Raw genomic sequence first — 25786 nt, 5'->3', positions numbered from 1 at the left:
GGTCTCTGTGTGAGTCTATGGGGCTCTGTGCGACTCTATGGGTCTCTGTGCGAGTCTATGGGTCTCTTTGTGAGTATCGGTCTTCGTGTGAGTCTATGGGTCTCTTTGTTAGTCTATGGGTCTCTGCGCGAGTCTATGTGTCTCTGTGTGAGTCTACGGGTCTCTGTGTGACTCTATGGGTCTGTGTGTGTGAGTCTATGGGTCTCTGTGTGAGTCTATGAGTCTCTGTGTGAGTCTATGGGTCTCTATGTGTGAGTCGATGGGTCTCTGTGTGACTCTATGTGTCTCTGTGTGAGTCTGTGGGTCTCTGTGTGTGAGTCTATAGGTCTCAGTGTGTGAGTCTAAAGGTCTCTGTGTGAGTCTATGTGTCTCTGTGTGAGTCTATGGGTCTCTGTGTGAGTCTATGGGTCTCTATGTGTGAGTCTATGAGTCTCTCTGTGAGTATGGGTCTCTGTGTGAGTCTATGGGTCTCTGTGTGTGTCGATGTGTCTCTCTGTGGGTATGGGTCTCTGTGTGACTCTATGGGTCTCTGTGCGTGTTTATGCGTCTCTTTCTGAGTATGGGTCTCTGTGTGAGTCTATGGGTCTCTGTGCAAGTCTATGGGTCTCTGTGTGAGTCTATGGGTCTCTGCGCTACTCTATCGGTCTCTGTGCGTGTCTATGGGTCTCTCTGTGAGTATGGGTCTCTGTGTGAGTCTATAGGTCTCTGTGTGACTCTATGGATCTCTGTGCGTGTCTATGTGTCTCTCTGTGAGTATGGGTCTCTGTGCGACTCTATGGGTCTCTGTGTGAGTCTATGGGTCTCTACGTGACTCTATGGGTTTCTGTGCGTGTCTATGGGCCTCTCTGTGAGTATGGGTCTCTGTGTGAGTCTATGGGTCTCTGTGCGAGTCTATGGGTCTCTGTGTGAGTCTATGGGTCTCTGTGTGAGCCTGTGTGTCTCTGTGTGAGTCTATCGGTCTCTGTGTGAGTCTATGGGTCTCTGTGCGAGTCTATGGGTCTCTGAGTGAGTCTATGGGTCTCTGTGTGAGTCTGTGTCTCTGTGTGAGTCTATAGGTCTCTGTGTGAGTCTATGAGTCTCTGTGTGAGTCTATGAGTCTAAATGTGACTCTATGGGTCTCTGTGTGAGTCTGTGGGTCTCTTTGTGAGTATGGGTCTCTGTGTGAGTCTATGGGTCTCTGTGCGACTCTATGGGTCTCTCTGTGAGTATCGGTCTTCGTGTGAGTCTATGGGTCTCTTTGTTAGTCTATGGGTCTCTGCGCGAGTCTATGGGTCTTTGTGTGAGTCTACGGGTCTCTGTGTGCCTCTATGGGTCTGTGTGTGTGAGTCTGTGGGTCTCTGTGTGAGTCTATGAGTCTCTGTGTGAGTCTATGGGTCTCTGTGTGTGAGTCGATGGGTCTCTGTGTGACTCTATGTGTCTCTGTGTGAGTCTGTGGGTCTCTGTGTGTGAGTCTATAGGTCTCAGTGTGTGAGTCTAAGGGTCTCTGTGTGAGTCTATGTGTCTCTGTGTGAGTCTATGGGTCTCTGTGTGAGTCTATGGGTCTCTATGTGTGAGTCTATGAGTCTCTCTGTGAGTATGGGTCTCTGTGTGAGTCTATGGGTCTCTGTGTGTGTCGATGTGTCTCTCTGTGGGTATGGGTCTCTGTGTGACTCTATGGGTCTCTGTGCGTGTTTATGCGTCTCTTTCTGAGTATGGGTCTCTGTGTGAGTCTATGGGTCTCTGCGCTACTCTATCGGTCTCTGTGCGTGTCTATGGGTCTCTCTGTGAGTATGGGTCTCTGTGTGAGTCTATAGGTCTCTGTGTGACTCTATGGATCTCTGTGCGTGTCTATGTGTCTCTCTGTGAGTATGGGTCTCTGTGCGACTCTATGGGTCTCTGTGTGAGTCTATGGGTCTCTACGTGACTCTATGGGTTTCTGTGCGTGTCTATGGGCCTCTCTGAGAGTATGGGTCTCTGTGTGAGTCTATGGGTCTCTGTGCGAGTCTATGGGTCTCTGTGTGAGTCTATGGGTCTCTGTGTGAGCCTGTGTGTCTCTGTGTGAGTCTATCGGTCTCTGTGTGAGTCTATGGGTCTCTGTGCGAGTCTATGGGTCTCTGAGTGAGTTTATGGGTCTCTGTGCGAGTCTATGGGTCGCTGTGTCAGTCTATGGGTCTCTGTGTGAGCCTGTGTGTCTCTGTGTGAGTCTATCGGTCTCTGTGTGAGTCTATGGGTCTCTGTGCGAGTCTATGGGTCTCTGAGTGAGTCTATGGGTCTCTGTGTGAGTCTGTGTCTCTGTGTGAGTCTATAGGTGTCTGTGTGAGTCTATGTGTCTCTGTGTGAGTCTATGGGTCTCTGTGTGAGTCTATGGGTCTCTATGTGTGAGTCTATGAGTCTCTCTGTGAGTATGGGTCTCTGTGTGAGTCTATGGGTCTCTGTGTGTGTCGATGTGTCTCTCTGTGGGTATGGGTCTCTGTGTGACTCTATGGGTCTCTGTGCGTGTTTATGCGTCTCTTTCTGAGTATGGGTCTCTGTGTGAGTCTATGGGTCTCTGTGCAAGTCTATGGGTCTCTGTGTGAGTTTATGGGTCTCTGCACTACTCTATCGGTCTCTGTGCGTGTCTATGGGTCTCTCTGTGAGTATGGGTCTCTGTGTGAGTCTATAGGTCTCTGTGTGACTCTATGGATCTCTGTGCGTGTCTATGTGTCTCTCTGTGAGTATGGGTCTCTGTGCGACTCTATGGGTCTCTGTGTGAGTCTATGGGTCTCTACGTGGCTCTATGGGTTTCTGTGCGTGTCTATGGGCCTCTCTGTGAGTATGGGTCTCTGTGTGAGTCTATGGGTCTCTGTGCGAGTCTATGGGTCTCTGTGTGAGTCTATGGGTCTCTGTGTGAGCCTGTGTGTCTCTGTGTGAGTCTATCGGTCTCTGTGAGTCTATGGGTCTCTGTGCGAGTCTATGGGTCTCTGAGTGAGTCTATGGGTCTCTGTGTGAGTCTGTGTCTCTGTGTGAGTCTATAGGTCTCTGTGTGAGTCTATGAGTCTCTGTGTGAGTCTATGAGTCTAAATGTGACTCTATGGGTCTCTGTGTGAGTCTGTGGGTCTCTTTGTGAGTATGGGTCTCTGTGTGAGTCTATGGGTCTCTGTGCGACTCTATGGGTCTCTGTGCGAGTCTATGGGTTTCTCTGTGAGTATCGGTCTTCGTGTGAGTCTATGGGTCTCTTTGTTAGTCTATGGGTCTCTGCGCGAGTCTATGGGTCTTTGTGTGAGTCTACGGGTCTCTGTGTGACTCTATGGGTCTGTGTGTGTGAGTCTGTGGGTCTCTGTGTGAGTCTATGAGTCTCCGTGTGAGTCTATGGGTCTCTGTGTGTGAGTCGATGGGTCTCTGTGTGACTCTATGTGTCTCTGTGTGAGTCTGTGGGTCTCTGTGTGTGAGTCTATAGGTCTCAGTGTGTGAGTCTAAGGGTCTCTGTGTGAGTCTATGTGTCTCTGTGTGAGTCTATGGGTCTCTGTGTGAGTCAATGGGTCTCTATGTGTGAGTCTATGAGTCTCTCTGTGAGTATGGGTCTCTGTGTGAGTCTATGGGTCTCTGTGTGTGTCGATGTGTCTCTCTGTGGGTATGGGTCTCTGTGTGACTCTATGGGTCTCTGTGCGTGTTTATGCGTCTCTTTCTGAGTATGGGTCTCTGTGTGAGTCTATGGGTCTCTGCGCTACTCTATCGGTCTCTGTGCGTGTCTATGGGTCTCTCTGTGAGTATGGGTCCCTGTGTGAGTCTATAGGTCTCTGTGTGACTCTATGGATCTCTGTGCGTGTCTATGTGTCTCTCTGTGAGTATGGGTCTCTGTGCGACTCTATGGGTCTCTGTGTGAGTCTATGGGTCTCTACGTGACTCTATGGGTTTCTGTGCGTGTCTATGGGCCTCTCTGTGAGTATGGGTCTCTGTGTGAGTCTATGGGTCTCTGTGCGAGTCTATGGGTCTCTGTGTGAGTCTATGGGTCTCTGTGTGAGCCTGTGTGTCTCTGTGTGAGTCTATCGGTCTCTGTGTGAGTCTATGGGTCTCTGTGCGAGTCTATGGGTCTCTGAGTGAGTTTATGGGTCTCTGTGCGAGTCTATGGGTCTCTGTGTCAGTCTATGGGTCTCTGTGTGAGCCTGTGTGTCTCTGTGTGAGTCTATCGGTCTCTGTGTGAGTCTATGGGTCTCTGTGCGAGTCTATGGGTCTCTGAGTGAGTCTATGGGTCTCTGTGTGAGTCTGTGTCTCTGTGTGAGTCTATAGGTCTCTGTGTGAGTCTATGGGTCTCTGTGTGACTCTATGGGTCTCTGTGTGACTTTATGAGTCTCTGTGCGAGTCTATGGGGCTCTCTGTGAGTATGGGTCTCTGTGCGAATCTATGGGTCTCTGTGTGACTATATGGGTCTTTGCGCGTGTCTATGTGTTTCTCTGTGAGTATGGGTCTCTGTGTGACTCTATGGGTCTTTGTGCGAATCTATGGGTCTCTGTATGACTCTCTGGTTCTCTGTGTGACTCTATGGGTCTCTGTGTGAGTCTATGGGTCTCTGTGTGAACCTGTGTGTCTCTGTGTGAGTCTATGGGTCTCTGCGTGAGTCTCTGTCCGAGTCTATGGGTCTCTGCGCGAGTCTATGGGTCTCTGTGTGAGTCTGTTTCTGTGTGTGAGTCTATGGGTCTCTGTGTGAGCCTATGGGTCTCTGTGTGAGTCTATGGGTCTCTGTGTGAGTCTGTGTCTCTGTGTGAGTCTATGGGTCTCTGTGTGACTCTATGGGTCTCTGTGTGACTCTATGGGTCTCTGTGTGAATCTGTGGGTCTCTGTGTGACTCTATGGGTCTCTGTGTGAGTCTGTGTCTCTGTGTGAGTCTATGGGTCTCTGTGTGACTCTATGGGTCTCTGTGTGACTCTATGGGTCTCTGTGCGGGTCTATGGGTTTCTCTGTGAGTATCGGTCTCTGTGTGAATCTATGGGTCTCTGTGTGACTCTATGGGTTTCTGTGCCTATCTATGTGTCTCTCTGTGAGTATGGGTCTCTGTGTGACTCTATGGGTCTCTGTGTGACTCTGTGGGTCTCTGTGTGACTCTATGGGTCTCTGTGCGAATCTATGGGTCTCTGTGTGACTCTATGGGTCTCTGTGTGACTCTATGGGTCTCTGTGTGAGTCTATGGGTCTCTGTGTGACTCTATGGGTTTCTGTGCGTGTCTATGAGTATCTGTGCGAATCTATGGGTCTCTGTGTGACTCTATGGGTCTCTGTGTGACTCTATGGGCCTCTGTGTGAGACTAGGGGTCTCTGTGTGACTCTATGGGTCTCTTTGTGAATATATGGGTCCCTGTGTGACTTTTTGGGTCTCTGTGTGAGTCTATGGGTCTCTATGCGAGTCTATGGGTCTCTGTGTGAGTCTATGGGTCTCTGTGTGAGTCTGTGTGTCTCTGTGTGAGTCTATGGGTCTCTGTGTGACTCTATGGGTCTCTGTGTTACTTTGTGGGTGTCTGTGCGAGTCTATAGCTATCTCTGTGAGTATGGGTCTCTGTGTGACTCTATGGGTCTCTGTTTGACTCTATGGGTCTCTGTGTGACTCTATGGGTCTCTGTGTGACTCTATGGGTCTCTGTGCAACTCTATGGGTCTCTGTGCGTATCTATGGGTCTCTCTGTGAGTATGGGTCTCTATGTGAGCCTATGAGTCTCTGTGTTTGACTCTATGGGTCTCTGTGTGACTCTATGGGTCTCCGTGTGACTCTATGGGTCTCTGTGTGTGTCTATGTGTCTCTCTGTGAGTATGGGTCTCTGTGTGACTCTATGGGTCTCTGTGCATGTCTATATGTCTCTTTGTGAGTTTGGGTCTCTGTGTGACTTTATGGGTCTCTGTGTGACTCTATGGGTCTCTGTGTGACTCTATGGGTCTCTGTGCGACTATATGGGTCTCTGTGCGTGTCTATGGGTCTCTCTGTGAGTATGGGTCTCTGTGTGAGTCTATAGGTCTCTGTGCGACTCTATGGGTCTCTTTGCGACTCTATGGGTCTCTGTGCGAGTCTGTGGGTCTCTGTGCGAGTCTGTGAGTCTACCGCTGTGGCCTCCGACGGCGTCGTCAGGGCCAAGGCGACTCCCTCGTGCTGCCCGACTGAGACCCTCGGCGACGTCTGGAACGCTCCCTGCCCCTTCCCATGTTGGCAAGGCCACGGGGAACTCGTGGTCCATCCGCTGTTGGATGAAGATCAGCTGCGACGATGTCTCTTAAGCACGCGCGCGTTCCCTCTAATCCACGTCCTACTCTTGCTGCCCCACGGTGAATTCGTCGCGATAATAGAAAGCCATTAAGAGCGATGGCAAGTTTAAATCATCATCATCATCATCTAGATTGACACACGCATTTCTTTAGATTAGTACTGCGGGCTACGTACGGTGAGAAACGATGTTCTGCACACTTGCGTGGTCTGTCCACTGCTGGATGAAGATGAAGTGTGACGATCTCTCTAAACACTGGGAAGCTAAGGCAGTTTTAAATCATCATCATCCAGATCAGGGGTGGGGAACGTCCGGCCCGCGGGCCGTACGAGGCCCGCGAAATAATTTGGTCTCTGGCCCTTCCAAGGCCACCGCGGGCGGGACTCGAAATTCAACAAATCTAGGAGAGCAAACCTGGAAAAGCAGTAGCGAGTAGCAGCAACATCATCATCGATACCAGCTAACATTATCAATACCAGCTAACATCAGCTAACATCATCGATACCAGCTAACATCATCAATACCAGCTAACATCATCAATACCAGCTAACATCAGCTAACATCATCAATACCAGCTAACATCATCAATACCAGCTAACATCATCAATACCAGCTAACATCAGCTAACAGCATCAATACCAGCTAACATCATCAATACCAGCTAACATCATCAATACCAGCTAACATCAGCTAACATCATCAATACCAGCTAACATCATCAATACCAGCTAACATCATCAATACCAGCTAACATCAGCTAACATCATCAATACCAGCTAACATCATCAATACCAGCTAACATCATCAATACCAGCTAACATCATCAATACCAGCTAACATCATCAATACCAGCTAACATCATCAATACCAGCTAATATCAATACCAGCTAACATCATCATCACACGCCTCGCCAAAGAGAAGCAGTTCCAGCCCATCATATCACATTAGGGGGCGAGTTCATTAAATGTTAGACCAAATATAAACGGGCTAATTTGTAAGTTGATCATTTTGTACGGCCCCGCGAATGATGTTTGATAAATATCCAAATGGCCCTTGGCAGACAAAAAGGTTCCCCACTCCCTGGTCTAGATTGACAAATCTACGTTTCTTTAGAGCTGCGTTTTTGTTCCAGTTGCGTGCGTGCGCGTGTGCCGGTACATCGTCTCTCCCCGACGTACAAACAAAGGCAAAGATCCCCCATATAGCCTTCACAGACTGTAGGGGCAAGTGCTGTTAGCGAGCACCTATGAAGGCCGGAACGGTACACGAGGGGGTGGGTGGCCAGCACCACGCCCGACCGCCTTTGTCTCCCTAGTGGCAATGTTTACACACCGCACCAGGTACTCATTTGAGGCTGAGTGGACCTAGGGGAGGCCCGGGACCGGTTCAGATAATCGTCACCGGTTGTTGGCCGTGAGCGGGAATCGAACCCGGGTCGCCAGGTTCATAGCGCAGCGTAGCGCTAACCGCTACACTATCTCTCCCCGACGTACACACACACACAGAGACAGCCCAGGGCCCAGTGTGATGATACACAATGCGGTGGGGGGGGGTGGGATTGGGGAGGGATGATCCCCCATCACCTCCCACCTCCCACCACACCGCTCCACCCTTGAGACCCCCCCCCCTCCCCCCCCGTATTGATATTCGCCAGAGCAAAATTCAGTGGATGCTTTTTGAATGATTAATGCGGATTCTGGATTTAAGACTCTTGACATTTCTGGATCAGGCTCTCTGATTCTTTCGGGTAAAGTCACGTTAGGTGAAAAGAAAAAAAGTAACAATAAAAGAACACGACGTTTCGGTCAGCAACCCAAGCGTCCCGACGTTTCGGTCAGCAACCCAAGCGTCCCTCACCTGATGACGGATTGGGGAGGGATGATTCCCCTCCCCCTCCCCCCACCTGATGACGGACGCTGGTGTTGCGACCGAAACATCGTGTTCTTTTATTATTTATTATTTATTATTCTTCTACCTACGTGACTTCACGCGAAAGAATCTGAGAGTACGGATTGCTGCGGTCACGAAAGCTTCAAGTCAAGACATTTGTGGACCAGCCTGCGATCCGGGGAGTCTCTCGTTACCCCCCGACCCCCCACCCCCGTTGCCTGCGCCAGCGGCGGAAATTCCACATTCATCTGGCAGGGTCGGTGGTGGTGGTGGTGGGGTGGGTGAGGGGCAAGTCTATCCTTAGGGACAACCGACGTTTCGCCACACCCACCCCCCCACTCCCCCGCCTCGCCCCACCCCCACAAAGTGGCACTCGTTTTATCGACCCCCCGGAGAGATGATGGGCTGAGTCAACGGTCGCTCACCCCCCACGCTCTCCTGCCGAGCCAGCCCTTCGGGCAGCAGTGGTTCGAGGGAGCAATTGCAGGGCTGCGCCTTTAGCTCTGTACCGCGCGGAATAGCGGCAGCAAAAGCAGCCTGACAACAGCAACACCACGACAACAGCATCACCCTGACAACAGCAGCACCATGGCAACAGCAGCACGATGGCAACAGCAGCACCATGACAACAGCAGCACCGTGACAACAGCAGCACCATGACAACAGCAGCACCATGGCAACAACAGCACCATGACAACAGCAGCACCATGACAACAGCAGCTGCCTGACAACAGCAACACCATGGCAACAGCAGCACCATGACAACAGCAACACCATGACAACAGCAGCACCATGACAACAGCAGCACCATGGCAACAACAGCACCATGACAACAGCAGCACCATGACAACAGCAGCTGCCTGACAACAGCAACACCATGGCAACAGCAGCACCATGACAACAGCAACACCATGACAACAGCAGCACCATGACAACAGCAGCACCATGACAACAGTAGCACCATGACAACAGCAGCACCATGACAACAGTAGCACCATGACAACAGCAGCACCACGACAACAGCAGCTGCCTGGTGGCGACATGAGCAGCAGTATCACCATGACAACAACAGCACCATGGCAACAGCAGCACCCTGACAACAACAGCACCCTGACAACAGCAGCACCATGGCAACAGCATCACCCTGACAACAGCAGCACCACGGCAACAGCAGCTGCCTGGTGGTGACGTGAGCAGCAGTAGCAGCAGGAACGGGAGCCCACGTGCCCGACTCTCGTCGCCTCCACCGTCTATGGCTCTCTGCGTGAGTACACGGCTCTCTGTGTAAGCTGAACTTCTTTCGCACCGTACATAGCCAACCGCGCTAATAACAGGTGCGGAGGAGGGAGGGGGGGTAGACATCAATCTAAGCACACGAAAAACGCAGTTCTAAACCAACGAGTTTGCCAGTCTTCGACGAAGATTATCCACAAGTGGCCACACAGCTCCGGTGCCTTCCTAATGTCGGATAGCAAGAGCGTTCCAGACGGCCGCAGGAGCGGTGTCCGCCGCCTCCGATCGACTCGGCGACTCGCCTGAAGGCGCAACGCGCTCGTTTGCTCTCACGTGACTTGGCCTGAGCAACGCGCGTTCTGACTCCGATGACTGTCTCGAGCCGAGCCACGTGCTCACCAATTCCGTCGGGGAAACGTCGTTGCGCTGTACGCAGGCGAGGCGTCCGGGGGGAGAGACTCTTTCGACGCAAACGCGTTCCCTCCCCCCCCCCCCCCCCCAGATCAGCTGTGGTGAGAGGTCGGGGGTGATCGGTGCGTCAGCGTGCAAGTCACGGCGGTCGGAAGCATTCGCAGCGACCGAGCAGCGTTGCAAATGCAAACGCGCGCGTCGCTGCGAAAACGCATTTCACCTGCAGCCTGTGGTCACGAAGGGGTCCGTATGCCAGTGCGTGGGCTTCTGTGTGAGTCTGTGCGTCTCTGTGTGAGTCTGTGCGTCTCTGTGAGTCTGTGGGTCTCTGTGTGTGAGTCTGTGGGTCTCTGTGCGAGTCTGTGGGTCTCTGTGTGAGTCTGTGGGTCTCTGTGCGTCTCTGTGTGAGTCTGTGGGTCTCTGTGTGAGTCTGTGGATCTCTGTGTGAGTCTTTGGGTCTCTGTATGAATCTGTGCATCTCTGTATGTGGGTCTCTGTGAGTCTGTGGATCTCGGTGTGAATCTGTGGGTCTGTATGTGGGTCTCTGTGAGTCTGTGGGTCTCTGTGTGAATCTGTGGGTCTGTATGCCAGTGTATGCGCTTCTGTGCGAGTCTGTGGGTCTCTGTGTGAATCTGTGCCTCTCTGTCTGTGGGTCTCTGTGAGTCTGTGGGTCTCTGTGTGAATCTGTGCGTCTCTGTATATGGGTCTCTGTGAGCCTGTGGGTCTCTGTGTGAATCTGTGCGTCTCTGTATGTGGGTCTCTGTGAGTCTGTGGGTCTCTGTGTGAATCTGTGCGTCTCTGTGTGAATCTGTGCGTCTCTGTGTGAGTCTGTGGGTCTCTGTGTGAGTCTGTGGGTCTCTGTACGTGGGTCTCTGTGAGTCTGTGGGTCTCTGTGTGAGTCTGTGGGTCTCTGTATGTGGGTCTCTGTGAGTCTGTGGATCTCTGTGTGAATCTGTGAGTCTGTATGCCAGTGCGTGGGCTTCTGTGCGAGTCTGTGGGTCTCTGTGTGAATCTGTGCGTCTCTGTATGTGGGTTTCTGTGAGTCTGTGGGTCTCTGTGTGAATCTGTGGGTCTCTGTATGTGGGTCTCTGTGAGTCTGTGGATCTCTGTGTGAATCTGTGGGTCTGTATGTGGGTCTCTGTGTGAATCTGTGGGTCTGCATACCAGTGTATGGGCTTCTGTGTGAGTCTGTGGGTCTCTGTGTGAATCTGTGCGTCTCTGTATGTGGGTCTCTGTGAGTCTGTGGGTCTCTGTGTGAATCTGTGCGTCTCTGTATGTGGGTCTCTGTGAGTCTGTGGATCTCTGTGTGAATCTGTGGGTCTGTATGCTAGTGTATGGGCTTCTGTGTGAGTCTGTGGGTCTCTGTGTGAATCTGTGGGTCTCTGTATGTGGGTCTCTGTGAGTCTGTGGGTCTCTGTGTGATTCTGTGCGTCTCTGTATGTGGGTCTCTGTGAGTCTGTGGATCTCTGTGTGAATCTGTGGGTCTGTATGCCAGTGTATGGGCTTCTGTGTGAGTCTGTGGGTCTCCTGTGTTAGTCTGTGGATCTCTGTGCACACACACACTTACACACACACACACTTACACACATACATGCACACACACAGACATGCACACACACACAGACTTACACAAAGACAAAGATGCCCGTATAGCCTGAACATACAGCTGGGGCAAGTGCCTATGAAGGCCGGCACGCCACATGAGGGGGTGGGTGGCCAGCACCATGCCTGGCCGTCTTTGTCTCTCCAGTGGCGATATTTACACAGCGCACCAGATACTCATTTGAGGCTGAGTCGATCTAGGGGAGGCCCAGGCACCGGTTCAGACAATCGACACTGGATGTTGGTGGTGGCCGTGAGTGGGTGGGTGTTCGTAATTGTGGGTGTTTGTAACTGTGGTTGTTCGTAAGTTCGGGCGTTTGTAAGTGTGGGTGTTCGTAAGTCTGGGTATTCGTAAGTGTGGGTGTTCGTAAGTTTGGGTGTTCGTAAGTTTGGGTGTTCATAAGTGTGGGTGTTCGTAAGTGCGGGCGTTCGTAAGTACGGGTGTTTATAAGTGAGGGTGTTCGTAAGTGTGGGTATTCATAAACGTGTGCATTCGTAAGTGTGGATGTTCGTAAGTTTGGGTGTTCGTAAGAGTGAGCGTTCGTACGAGCGAGCGTTCGTAAGTGCGAGTGTTCATAAGTCTGGGTATTCGTAAGTGTGGGTGTTCGTAAGTTTGGGTGTTCATAAGTGTGGGTGTTCGTAAGTTTGGGTGTTCGTAAGTTTGGGTGTTCATAAGTGTGGGTGTTCGTAAGTGTGGGTGTTCGTAAGTGCGGGCGTTCCTAAGTACGAGTGTTTATAAGTGAGGGTGTTCGTAAGTGTGGGTATTCGTAAACGTGTGTATTCGTAAGTGTGGGCGTTCGTAAGTTTGGGTGTTCGTAAGTGTGAGCGTTCGTACGAGCGAGCGTTCGTAAGTGCGAGTGTTTATAAGTGAGGGCGTTCGTAAGTGTGGGTGTTCGTAAGTGAGGGTGTTCGTAAGTGCGGGTGTTCGTAAGTTTGGGTGTTCGTAAGAGTGAGCGTTCGTACGAGCGAGCGTTCGTAAGTGCGAGTGTTCATAAGTGAGGGCGTTCGTAAGTTGCGGGCGTCCGTAAGTGCGGGTGTTCGTGAGGGCGTTCGTAAGTGCTGGGCGTTCGTAAGTCGAAGACTACCTTGCGCACAATTAGCCGCGTGCGGCGCGGTGCCATCGCATCTCGCGCGCGGTCGCTCCTGATGCCGTTATGAACGTGCCGACAATTATCGGAGCCGGAGCTTTTCGTTGCGTTCCGAGGTCGCTCACGGAGGCCAAATCGAAACGCGCGCGGCACTCTGACGCTTGCGTGCCAATTTGGCGGTGGCGTGTGAGCGCACGCCGCCCCGGGTAGTGCCAACACAGCAATAAGAACGTTCCAGATGTGAAGCTTTCGTGAGCGCGAGGATCCATACTCTTTGGTTCTATTCGGTAAAGTCACGTAGGTAAAAAAAAAACAACAAAAATCACGACGTTTCGGCCACGACACAAGTGGCCTTCGTTCAGGTGAAGGGACCGTGCTGTCATGAGGACAGCGTTGGAGCGAAAACAGCCAAGCCCCCAGGTCGCGTCCTTTCAGCTGCGTGGGAGGAAGCAAAACGCTTTGACAAAGGAATTAGCATAGAAATGAGCATGATGTACGTAGGAGGTGCATGGGCCATGATGGACCAGGAGCGAATAATAATAATATTATTATTACTCATTGGTGTTTCTACATACGTGACTTTACCGGGGAAAAAAAAACCAATGAGTAATTTGTGCAGTCACGAAAGCTTTAATTCTTTATTATTAATAACAATAATATTGTTATAGAACGCTCAATAGCTTGTGCAATTGCTTCGTTTGTCCCCCCCCGCCACCTCCACCACCGCAAAAAAAGTCAGGCGCTCATTTTCACAAGCCTTTTGCCTGGCTATCGCACGCGATCCTTCAGAGAAGCGGCTCACCATCACCGTCGTGTGGAAATGTGGAGCAAGGCAAGCAACCGACAAATACTATAAAGGCTCCACGTTGATTTTAAATGCGTGGACGGGGAAAAGCGGAGAACCCGGAGAGAATCCGCGCGGCCAAGGGGATAGAGAGACACGCAAAGCCACGAGCTTCCTGTAGACCGGGCGAGGTAGTTAACATCTCACCACCGCAAGTCCTGCTAACCACAGCGCCACCGCTCCCAACAATAGACAAATAACCCCCGTATAGGCTTGACAGACTGTTGGGGCAACTGGTGGGGTGGCCAGCCACCCCGCCCGGCCTCCTTCGTCTCCCCAGTGGCGATGTTTGCTACGCCACCGCACGAGGTGCTGATAGTGAGGGCTGAGTCGACCTAGGGGAGGCCCAGGCACCGGTTCGGACAATCGTCAACTGGGTTGTCGTTGGCGGTGGCCGTGAGCGCGAATTGCACTCGGGCGGCGAGAGAGAGGGATGGAGGGAGAGCGAAAGGGAGGGAGGGAAAGGGAGAAAATTATGCACGTAGAAAACAGGGGGAACATAGACATAGAGTAGGGAGAGAGGGGGTAGAGAGAGAGAGAGAGGGGGGAGGGGTAAGAAGGAGGAGAGCAGAGCGTGGAATCTTTCGTGAAATATTTCATTTAAACAGGGGGGGTTACATAAAGCAAAGCATTGGGAAAAAAAATCGAAATGATGAACGAAGCAAAATGCCGACTACGCCGAACATCTTCTTGTTTCCTCTGATCGTAAAAAAGAGCGAAAGGGAGAGAGAGAGAGTGAGAGGGAGAGAGAGAGGGAGGGAGGGAGGGAAAAATAAGGGAGATGGAGAGAGCGAGGGGGAGGCAGTGGTGACGCCGCCGAGAAGGGAGATGGATGGAGAGCCCAGACAAATGATTCCCTGCGTTCGACGCTGTCCCACGCGCCACAGTCTTCGAATTAGCCATAGGCGATCACTCAGCGCCGAGTCATCATCACCACCGCTATCATCATCACCACCACCGCTATCATCATCACCACCACCGCTATCATCATCACCACCACCGCTATCATCACCACCACCGCTATCATCATCACCACCACCGCTATCATCATTATCACCACCGCTATCATCATTATCACCACCGCTATCATCATCACCACCGCTATCATCGTTATCACAACCACCGCCATTATTATCATTGTCGCCTCGGTGGTATGATCACTGCGTGCGCGCGTGTGTGTGCGCGTGTGTGTGCGCGTGTGTACGTGTGCAGTGGGGAGCGGTGGCGCAGCGGTTAGCGCGCTGCGCAACGAACCCGGCGAACCGACATCGATTCCAGCCCACGTCAAACACGAACGCCGGTGACGATTACCTGAACCGGTACCCCGGTCTCCCCCTAGGTCGACTCGGCCTCAAATGCCTCCCCGGCGCCGACGTTCATACGTCAGCGCTGGGGAGACGAAGGCGGCCGGGCGTGACGTTTCGGCCACCCAACCCCGACACGCGCCGCTCGCTAACGGCGCTCGCCCCGAACAGTCGGTCACAGGCGGTACGGGGCGGGGGGGGTGGAGGGAGGAGATCTTCGCCTTCGGTGTGTGCAGGATCATATCGCGAGACGGGGGAAGCCTTCATCCAGCGGTGGATAGACCACGTGGCCAGCGGCGGCGAGCCGAGTTCGCTTCAAGCTCGCGACAATTGACACCGGTTGGAATATACATTCTTGGTTCTTTCGGTAAAGTCACCACGTAGAAGGGAAACGATAAAACAATAAAAAATATATAAAACGATAAAATTCTCACGACGTTTCGACTGCAACACGAGCAATCATCATCGGGCGTGAAAACCACAGCAAGAAATTTTGAAAAAAGTGGCGTTTAAAAAAAAATATATATATATTGTTTCCCTTCTACGTGGTGGTAACTTTAGCGAAAGAACCAACAATATGAATCCCTGCGGTCACGAAAGCTTTAAATAAAAAAATTTAACCGGTTGTAATGTTTGCAGCGGTGTCCTCTCGTAGGTCGACTCAGCCTTAAATGAGCAACCTGGTGCGGTTTGTTGAGAGCATCGGTGTTTCGACCACCCCCTTCGTGACTGCTCACGAACAGCACTTTCCCCGATATATATCACAAGCCGGTATTTTATTTCACTACCTATGTGACTTTACCGAAAGAACCCAAAGAGTACGGATTGCTGCAGTGACGAAAGCTTCAAATCAAGATGATCGCAATAGGTTTTGGCAATCAAACAGCTGCGTGAAGAAGATGTTCAAACATCAAACAGAGACCGTTTCTTTTGGTGGTGGTGGGACAAGAAATCGTGTAGTGGATAAAGCGCGCATACTGGTGGTGAACACGCAAACAAGCAACCAAACCACGTTCTGTTAGTATGCGATGATGCATTGTCTTTGAAACGGATCGGTCCACGCCAGAGACAGCTTTCTTTTAGACTTTCAGGGGTGGGGGACGCCCGACTCTGCCAAGGGAACCGCGTGCGGAACTCAAACATTCAATAAATCCAGGTAGGAGCAAACGTGGAAAAGCAGTTGCGAGTAGCAGCGGCAGAATCGTCGATAGCCAGCTAACATCATCATCATCACACGCCTCGCCAAAGAGAAACAGTTCCAGCCCATCATATCACATTAGGGGGCGAGTTCATTAAATGTTAGACCAAATATAAACGGGCTAATTTGTAAGTTGATCATTTTGTACGGCCCCGCGAATGATGTTTGATAAATATCCAAATGGCCCTTGGCAGACAAAAAGGTTCCCCAACCCCTGCAGTTTACAGCCTCGTCTCAAGCGGCGTTAGACCAGGTGGGAGGGGGGGGGTATTGGCCTACTCTTCCAGGACTGAGAAGACCCCCCCCCCGTATAGCAGCATCTGCGAAGGCCGGAAATGTGGCACACGAGGGGGGTGGGTTTGGCCAGCACCGCGCCCGGCCGCCTTTGTCTCCCCGAGTGGCGATGTTTACTACACACCGCACCCAGGTACTCATTCCGAGGCTGAGTCGACACACAAACACACGCACGCACAGATACGTACACAAATGCACATACACAACTACAAAGACAAACATCCTCCGGTGTAGCCGCACGTGCTGTTAGCGAGCAGCACCTGTGAAGACCGGCACGGCACACGAGGGGGTGGGTGGCCAGCACCACGCCCGACCGCCTTTGTCTCCCCAATGTGCGGTGTTTACACACCGCACCCAGGTACTCATTTGAGGCTGAGTTGACCTAGGGGGAGGCCCAGGACCGGTTCAGATAATCGTCGCCGGTGTTTGTGGCCCTGAGCGGCGACTGAACTCAACGAGACCTCTGTCGTGAATGTGGAAAACAAACAACGAACACAAACCCACACGCGTGTGCGCCGTCGGCACCCTCCGACACCCGACGTTTCGTTTGGAAACCTCGCCAAGGGGAGGTTCCACCAGCGCAGAACAACCGAGTCACCGCCGCCGCATTCTTCTTGAATGGGAGCCACGGTGGCTAGGAGATGTTAACTACCTCGCCTGGTGTACAGGAGGTCCTAGGGTTCGATCCCGACCCTGACGCCTGCTGCTGTATATTTGGAGTTTGCGTGTCTCTCTCTCTCCGTGTTCGCGTGGATTTCTCTCCGATTCCTCCGGGGTTTTCACCCCCACATTCAGAATCAACGTCACGCGGTTCAGAGTTTTTGGCTGCCGCTGTAAATGTCCACACGACGATGATTACAACGATGATTACGACGATGATTATGATAAGTCGCCACATTCGTTGGGCTGTCATTTGTGATGGGTCAGGGTCGCTTCTGACAAAGAGCCTCGCAGCTCGGTTGGGGCCATGCGCCTGGGTGAAACAAAATTAAATTCATAATAAAGGTGTTTTGGGTTAGATCGCGTTATTTATAAATGTGTCGTAACCCTTCACCACCCGACACGGCCAATCAGCAAAATAAAGTGTCACGTTGACAAAAGACAAAATAGTTCACTACTTTAGCCCACCGGTGTGTTGAAGAGTATTCAAACTGTAAATGTTGTTACTCTTCAACACACCGGTGGGCTAAAGTAGTGAACTATTTTGTCTTTTGTCAACGTGACACTTTATTTTGCTGATTGGCCGTGTCGGGTGGTGGAGGGTTACGACACATTTATAAATAACGCGATCTAACCCAAAAACCTTTATTATGAATAATATTGGTCGCGAAAGCCTACGTGTTGAAATGAAATTATTACGTTTTTGTTTAGAATTTGTCTTTGTTTGCCTGTGCCGGGTGGCGGAGGGTCTGACGACACAGCCTTGGCCAGTACGTCAACGTAGCCCGACCCACGAATTAATTCGCAATAAATGCGAGAATCAGTTCGCAATATTGACAGCGAACCCCTCCGTGTTAAGTTACAAAATATATAAGTATGTATTTAAACAGAAACTATTTTTTGTTTGTTGTTTAAACACTTTGTCAATCCACTGCTGGATGAAAGCCATTTGACCGTCCCCCACGATACACACGTGTGTGTGTGGTGTGTGTGTGTGCAGCATGGTGTGTGTGCAGTATAGTGTGTGTGCAGCATGGTGTGTGTGCAGTATAGTGTGTGTGCAGTATAGTGTGTGTGGTGTGTGTGTATAGTATGGTGTGTGTAGTATGGTGTGTGTGTGCAGCATGGTGTGTGTGCAGTATAGTATGTGTGGTGTGTGTGTGCAGCATGGTGTGTGTGCAGTATAATGTGTGTGGTGTGTGTGTGTGCAGCATGGTGTGTGTGCAGTATGTTGTGTGTGCGGTATAGTGTGTGTGGTGTGTGTAGTATGGTGTGTGTGTGAGTAGTATGGTGTGTGTGTGCAGCATGGTGTGTGTGCAGTATGTTGTGTGTGCAGTATGGAGTGTGTGTGTGTGTGTGCAGTATAGTGTGTGTGGTGTGTGTGTAGTATGGTGTGTGTGGTGTGTGTGTGTGCAGTGGGGTGTGTATGCAGTATGATGTGTGTGTGTAGTATGGTGTGTGTGTGGTGCAGCATGGTGTGTGTGTGTGTGCAGTATAGTGTGTGTGGTGTGTGTGTAGTATGGTGTGTGTGGGCAGTATAGTGTGTGTGTGCAGCATGGTGTGTGTGTGTGCAGTATAGTGTGTGTGTGGTGTGTGTGTGTAGTATGGTGTGTGTGTGCAGCATGGTGTGTGTGTGTAGTATGGTGTGTGTGTGTGTGTAGTATGGTGTGTGTGTGTGTGTGCAGTATGGTGTGTGTGTTGTGTATGTGTAGCATGGTGTGTTGTGCAGCATGGTGTGTGTGTGGTGCAGTATAGTGTGTGTGTGTGCAGCATGGTATGTGTGTGTGTGGTGCAGTATGGTGTGTGGGTGCAGCATGGTGTGTGTGTGTGGGTGCAGCATGGTGTGTGTGTGTGGTGCAGGATGGTGTGTGTGTGCAGCATGGTGTGTGTGTGTGGTGTGTGTGCAGCATGGTGTGTATGTTTGTCTGTGCAGTATGGTGTGTGTGCAGCATGGTGTGTGTGTAGTAGTATAGTGTGTGTGTGCAGCATGGTGTGTGTGTGTGTGCAGCATGGTGTGTGTGTGCAGCATGGTGTGTGTGTGTGGTGCAGGATGGTGTGTGTGTGGTGCGTGTGTGTGCAGCATGGTGTGTGTGTGGTGCAGTACGGTGTGTGTAGTATGGTGTATGTGTGTTGTGCAGCATGGTGTGTGTGTGGTGTGTGTGCAGCATGGTGTATGTGTGTGGTGCAGCATGGTGTGTGTGGGTGCAGCATGGTGTGTGTGTGGTGCAGTACGGTGTGTGTAGTATGGTGTATGTGTGTTGTGCAGCATGGTGTGTGTGTGGTGTGTGTGTGCAGCATGGTGTATGTGTGTGGTACAGCATGGTGTGTGTGTGGGTGTGTGCGTGCAGTATGGTGTGTGTGTGGTGTAGTATAGTGTGTGTGTGCAGCATGGTGTGTGTGTGCAGCATGGTGTGTGTGTGGTGTAGTATAGTGTGTGTGAGTGCAGCATGGTGTGTGTGTAGTAGTATAGTGTGTGCGTGCAGCATGGTGTGTGTATGCAGCATGGTGTGTGTATAGTATGGTGTGTGTGTGCAGCATGGTGTGGTGTGTGTGTATGTGCAGCATGGTGTGTATGTTTGTCTGTGCAGTATGGTGTGTGTGTGCAGCATGGTGTGTGTGTGTGCAGCATGGTGTGTGTGTGCAGCATGGTGTGTGTGTGTGTGGTGCAGCATGGTGTGTGTGTGGTGTAGTATAGTGTGTGTGTGCAGCATGGTGTGTGTGTGCAGCATGGTGTGTGTGTGTGCAGCATGGTATGTGTGTGGTGTAGTATAGTGTGTGTGTGCAGCATGGTGTGTGTGTGTGCAGCATGGTGTGTGTGTGTGTGTGGTGCAGGATGGTGTGTGTGTGGTGTGTGAGAGAGAGGCTCACTCACCTTAGTCGCGACGACGGCTTCGCTGTGTCCCCGCCAGCTCTGCTATTCCGTGGACTGCATCTTACTATTCCACATGGCAGCAAGCTCCTAACACACAAGACAAAGATCCCCCGTGTAGCCTTAACCGACTGCTGGGGCAAGTGCTGTTAGCGAGCAGCACCACCTGTGAAGGCCGGCAGGGCACACGACGGGGTGGGTGGCCAGCCACCACGCCCGGCCGCCTTTGTCTTCCCCGAGTGACGATGTTTTACTACAACACCGCCAACCAAGGCACTCGTTTGAGGCCGAGTAGACCTAGGGGGGGATGCCCAGGAACGGTTGAGATAATCGTCACCGGTGGTGCTGACCCTGAGCGGGAATCGAAGTCGGGTGGCTGGCTTCGTAAGCGCTGAGAAGCGCTAACCGCTGCACCACCGCTCCCGCAAAGACAAAGATCCCCCGTACAGCCTCGACAGACTGCAGGGGCAAGTGCTGTTTGCGAGATATTTAGACGAAACTAAGACAAAGATCCCCGGTATAGCCTCGACAGACTGCAGGGGCAAGTGCTGTTTGCGATCATATAGACAAAGATCCCCCGTATAGCCTCGACAGACTGCAGGGGCAAGTGCTGTTTGCGAGATATTTAGACGAAACTAAGACAAAGATCCCCGGTATAGCCTCGACAGACTGCAGGGGCAAGTGCTGTTTGCGATCATATAGACAAAGATCCCCCGTATAGCCTCGACAGACTGCAGGGGCAAGTGCTGTTTGCGAGATATTTAGACGAAACTAAGACAAAGATCCCCCGTATAGCCTCGACAGACTGCAGGGGCAAGTGCCGTTTGCGAGATATTTACACGAAACTAAGACAAAGATCCCCGGTATAGCCTCGACAGACTGCAGGGGCAAGTGCTGTTTGCGATCATATAGACAAAGACAAAGATCCCCCGTATAGCCTCGACAGACTGCAGGGGCAAGTGCTGGACTTATTTTCTCAGTACATTTATACGGCGGATTATTATATCTATAAACTATATATAAGACACTCACTCACGTTATACATTATGTACGCCAGACGTTCGTAAAATGTAGACAAAGACGAAGATCCCCCGTATAGCCTGTAACAGACTGTTGGGGCAAGTGCTGTTAGCGAGTAGCAGCTATGAAGGCCGGCACGGCAACACGAGGGGGTGGGTGGCCAGCACCACGCCCGGCCGCCTTTGTCTCCCCGGTGGCGATGTTCACACACGCGTGTTTGACACGTGTTTGACAAAGGTGTTCGACACACGTGTTCTGCACACGTGTTTGACACCCGTGTTTGACACACGTGTTTGACAAAGGTGTTCGACACACGTGTATGACACCCGTGTTTGACAAAGGTGTTTGACACAGGTTTGATACACGTGTTTGACACGCGTGTTTGACACACGTGTTTGACACACGTGCACAGATTCACACGCGGAACCCGAACCGCAAAATCGTCAATAACAATCGTGCGGTCCTTAACAAGGATAACAAAAACATCGAATGTAGAGGCGACGTTTCGGGCAATGACCCCTCTGTTTTACACGTCGGCTGTTTAACACGTAGGCTGTTTAACAGGTAGGCTGTTTTACACGTCGGCTGTTTATTACGGAGGATGTTTAACACGTGGGCTGTTTAACACGGAGGATGTTTAACACGTAGGCTGTTTATCACGGAGGATGTTTAACACGGAGGATGTTTAACACAGAGGATGTTTAACACGGAGGATGTTTAACACGGAGGATGTTTAACACGGAGGATCTTTAACACAGAGGATGTTTAACACGGAGGATGTTTAACACGGAGGATGTTTAACACGGAGGATGTTTAACACGGATGATGTTTAACACGATAGGCTGTTTAACACGGAGGATGTTTAACACGGAGGATGTTTAACACGTAGGATGTTCAACACGGAGGATGTTTAACACGGAGGATGTTTATCACGGAGGATGTTTAACACATAGGATGTTTATCACGGAGGATGTTTAACACGGAGGATGTTTAACACGGAGGATGTTTAACACATAGGATGTTTATCACGGATGATGTTTAACACGGAGGATGTTTAACACATAGGATGTTAACACGGAGGATGTTTAACACGGAGGATGTTTAACACGGAGGATGTTTAACACGGAGGATGTTTAACACGGAGGATGTTTAACACGGAGGATGTTTAACACGGAGGATGTTTAACACATAGAATGTTTATCACGGAGGATGTTTAACACGGAGGATGTTTAACACGGTAGGCTGTTTAACACGGATGATGTTTAACACGGAGGATCTTTAACACAGAGGATGTTTAACACGTAGGCTGTTTAACACGGAGGATCTTTAACACAGAGGATGTTTAACACGGTAGGCTGTTTAACACAGTAGGCTGTTTAACACGGAGGATGTTTAACACGGTGGATGTTTAACACGGAGGATGTTTAACACGTAGGATGTTTAACACAGTAGGCTGTTAACACGGAGGATCTTTAACACAGAGGATGTTTAACACGTAGGCTGTTTATCACGGAGGATCTTTAACACAGAGGATGTTTAACATGGAGGATGTTTAACACGGAGGATCTTTAACACAGAGGATGTTTAACACGTAGGCTGTTTAACACGGTTGTCTGTTTAACACGGAGGATGTTTAACACAGTAGGCTGTTTAACACGGAGGATCTTTAACACAGAGGATGTTTAACACGGTAGGCTGTTTAACACAGTAGGCTGTTTAACACGGAGGATGTTTAACACGGTGGATGTTTAACACGGAGGATGTTTAACACATAGGATGTTTAACACAGTAGGCTGTTAACACGGAGGATCTTTAACACAGAGGATGTTTAACACGTAGGCTGTTTATCACGGAGGATCTTTAACACAGAGGATGTTTAACACGGAGGATGTTTAACACGGAGGATCTTTAACACAGAGGATGTTTAACACGTAGGCTGTTTAACACGGTAGTCTGTTTAACACGGAGGATGTTTAACACAGTAGGCTGTTTAACACATAGGGTGTTTAACACATAGGATGTTTAACACATAGGATGTTTAACACGGAGGATGTTTAACACGTAGGATGTTTAACGCATAGGATGTTTATCACGGAGGATGTTTAACACGGAGGATGTTTAACACGGAGGATGTTTATCACGGAGGATGTTTAACACGGAGGATGTTTAACACATAGGATGTTTATCATGGATGATGTTTAACACGGAGGATGTTTAACACGGAGGATGTTTAACACGGAGGATCTTTAACACGATAGGATGTTTAACACGGAGGATGTTTAACACGGAGGATCTTTAACACAGAGGATGTTTAACACGTAGGCTGTTTAACACGGTAGTCTGTTTAACACGGAGGATGTTTAACACAGTAGGCTGTTTAACACATAGGGTGTTTAACACATAGGATGTTTAACACATAGGATGTTTAACACGGAGGATGTTTAACACGTAGGATGTTTAACGCATAGGATGTTTATCACGGAGGATGTTTAACACGGAGGATGTTTAACACGGAGGATGTTTATCACGGAGGATGTTTAACACGGAGGATGTTTAACACATAGGATGTTTATCACGGATGATGTTTAACACGGAGGATGTTTAACACGGAGGATGTTTAACACGGAGGATCTTTAACACGATAGGATGTTTAACACGGAGGATGTTTATCACGGAGGATGTTTAACACGGAGGATGTTTAACACGGAGGATCTTTAACACGATAGGCTGTTTAACACGGAGGATGTTTAACACGGTAGGCTGTTTAACACGGATGATGTTTAACACAGAGGATCTTTAACACAGGGGATGTTTAACACGTAGGCTGTTTAACACAGAGGATCTTTAACACAGAGGATGTTTAACACGGTAGGCTGTTTAACACGGAGGATGTTTAACACGGTAGGCTGTTTAACACGGAGGATCTTTAACACAGAGGATGTTTAACACGTAGGCTGTTTAACACGGAGGATCTTTAACACAGAGGATGTTTAACACGTAGGCTGTTTATCACGGAGGATCTTTAACACAGAGGATGTTTAACACGGAGGATGTTTAACACGGAGGATCTTTAACACAGAGGATCTTTAACACGGTAGTCTGTTTAACACGGTAGTCTGTTTAACACGGTAGTCTGTTTAACACGGTAGGATGTTTAACACGGAGGATGTTTAACACTGAGGATGTTTAACACGGAGGATGTTTAACACGGAGGATGTTTAACACGGAGGATCTTTAACACGGAGGATGTTTAACACGGTAGGATGTTTAACACGGTAGGATGTTTAACACGGTAGGATGTTTAACACGTAGGCTGTTTAACACGGAGGATGTTTAACACGGAGGATGTTTAACACGGAGGATGTTTAACACGGAGGATGTTTAACACGGAGGATGTTTAACACGGAGGATGTTTAACACGGAGGATGTTTAACACGGAGCATGTTTAACACGGAGGATGTTTAACACGGAGGATGTTTAACACGGAGGATGTTTAACACGGAGGATGTTTAACACGGAGGATGTTTAACACGGAGGATGTTTAACACGGAGGATGTTTAACACGGAGGATGTTTAACACGGAGGATGTGTAACACGGAGGATGTTTAACACGGAGGATGTTTAACACGGAGGATGTTTAACACGGAGGATGTTTAACACGGAGGATGTTTAACACGGAGGATGTTTAACACGGAGGATGTTTAACACGGAGGATGTTTAACACGGAGGATCTTTAACACGGAGCATGTTTAACACGGTAGGATGTTTAACACGTAGTCTCTTTAACACGGAGGCTGTTTAACACGGAGGATGTTTAACACGGAGGATGTTTAACACGGAGGATGTTTAACACGGAGGATCTTTAACACAGAGGATGTTTAACACGGTAGGATGTTTAACACGTAGTCTCTTTAACACGGAGGCTGTTTAACACGGAGGATGTTTAACACGGAGGATGTTTAACACGGAGGATCTTTAACACGGAGGATCTTTAACACGGAGGATGTTTAACACGGAGGATGTTTAACACGGAGGATGTTTAACACGGAGGATGTTTAACACGGAGGATGTTTAACACGGAGGATGTTTAACACGGAGGATGTTTAACACGGAGGATGTTTAACACGGAGGATGTTTAACACGGAGGATGTGTAACACGGAGGATGTTTAACACGGAGGATGTTTAACACGGAGGATGTTTAACACGGAGGATGTTTAACACGGAGGATGTTTAACACGGAGGATGTTTAACACGGAGGATGTTTAACACGGAGGATCTTTAACACGGAGCATGTTTAACACGGTAGGATGTTTAACACGTAGTCTCTTTAACACGGAGGCTGTTTAACACGGAGGATGTTTAACACGGAGGATGTTTAACACGGAGGATCTTTAACACAGAGGATGTTTAACACGGCAGGATGTTTAACACGTAGTCTCTTTAACACGGAGGCTGTTTAACACGGAGGATGTTTAACACGGAGGATGTTTAACACGGAGGATGTTTAACACGGAGGATCTTTAACACGGAGGATCTTTAACACGGAGGATGTTTAACACGGAGGCTTTCGCGACCAGGAGGACTTCTCCACAATTCTGGCTGTCGCCTGATGAAGCTAGTTGTAATTCCTGGTGAAACGTCGTACTCAGATTATAAATGTTGTGGCTTGGCTCTCCAACACACCGGTGTTGCTGTACTAATAATACACTACACTATACACTACACTATACACTACACTATACACTACACTACTATGCACTTCACTATACACTACACTACTATACACTTCACTATACACTACACTACTATACACTACACTATACACTACACTACTATAAACTTCACTAAACACTAGACTATACACTACACTACTATACACTACTATACACTACACTACTATACATTACACTACTATACACTACACTATACACTACACTACTATACACTTCACTATACACTACGCTATAAACTACACTACTACACACCTCACTATACACTACACTACTATACACTATACTACTATACACTTCACTATACACTAGACTATACACTACACTGCTATACACTACACTACTATACATTACACTACTATACACTACACTACATTATACACTTCACTATACACTACACTACTATACACTACACTATACACTTGTGCTGTACTAGTAACGAA

General features: G+C 49.7%; 1 protein-coding gene across 1 annotated transcript in view; it reads right to left on the bottom strand.

The window, feature by feature from the left end:
• LOC116937557 (V-set and transmembrane domain-containing protein 2B-like) overlaps positions 1–25786 on the bottom strand; it is a 116909-nt gene that overhangs the window by 83738 nt on the left and 7385 nt on the right. Inside the window, exon 2 of the mRNA XM_032944692.2 lies at positions 19596–19682. The gene's annotated coding sequence lies outside the window, so the exon portion shown is untranslated. The remainder of the gene's footprint in view (positions 1–19595; positions 19683–25786) is intronic.

Source organism: Petromyzon marinus, chromosome 63 (assembly GCF_048934315.1).
Source record: "Petromyzon marinus isolate PM22_M1 ecotype Great Lakes invasive population chromosome 63, UKy_Petmar_22M1.pri1.0, whole genome shotgun sequence".
In the NCBI taxonomy this organism is placed as follows: Eukaryota; Metazoa; Chordata; class Hyperoartia; order Petromyzontiformes; family Petromyzontidae; genus Petromyzon; species Petromyzon marinus.
Note: the sequence above shows the minus strand (reverse complement) of the source record. Positions and strands in the feature narration are given on the sequence as shown.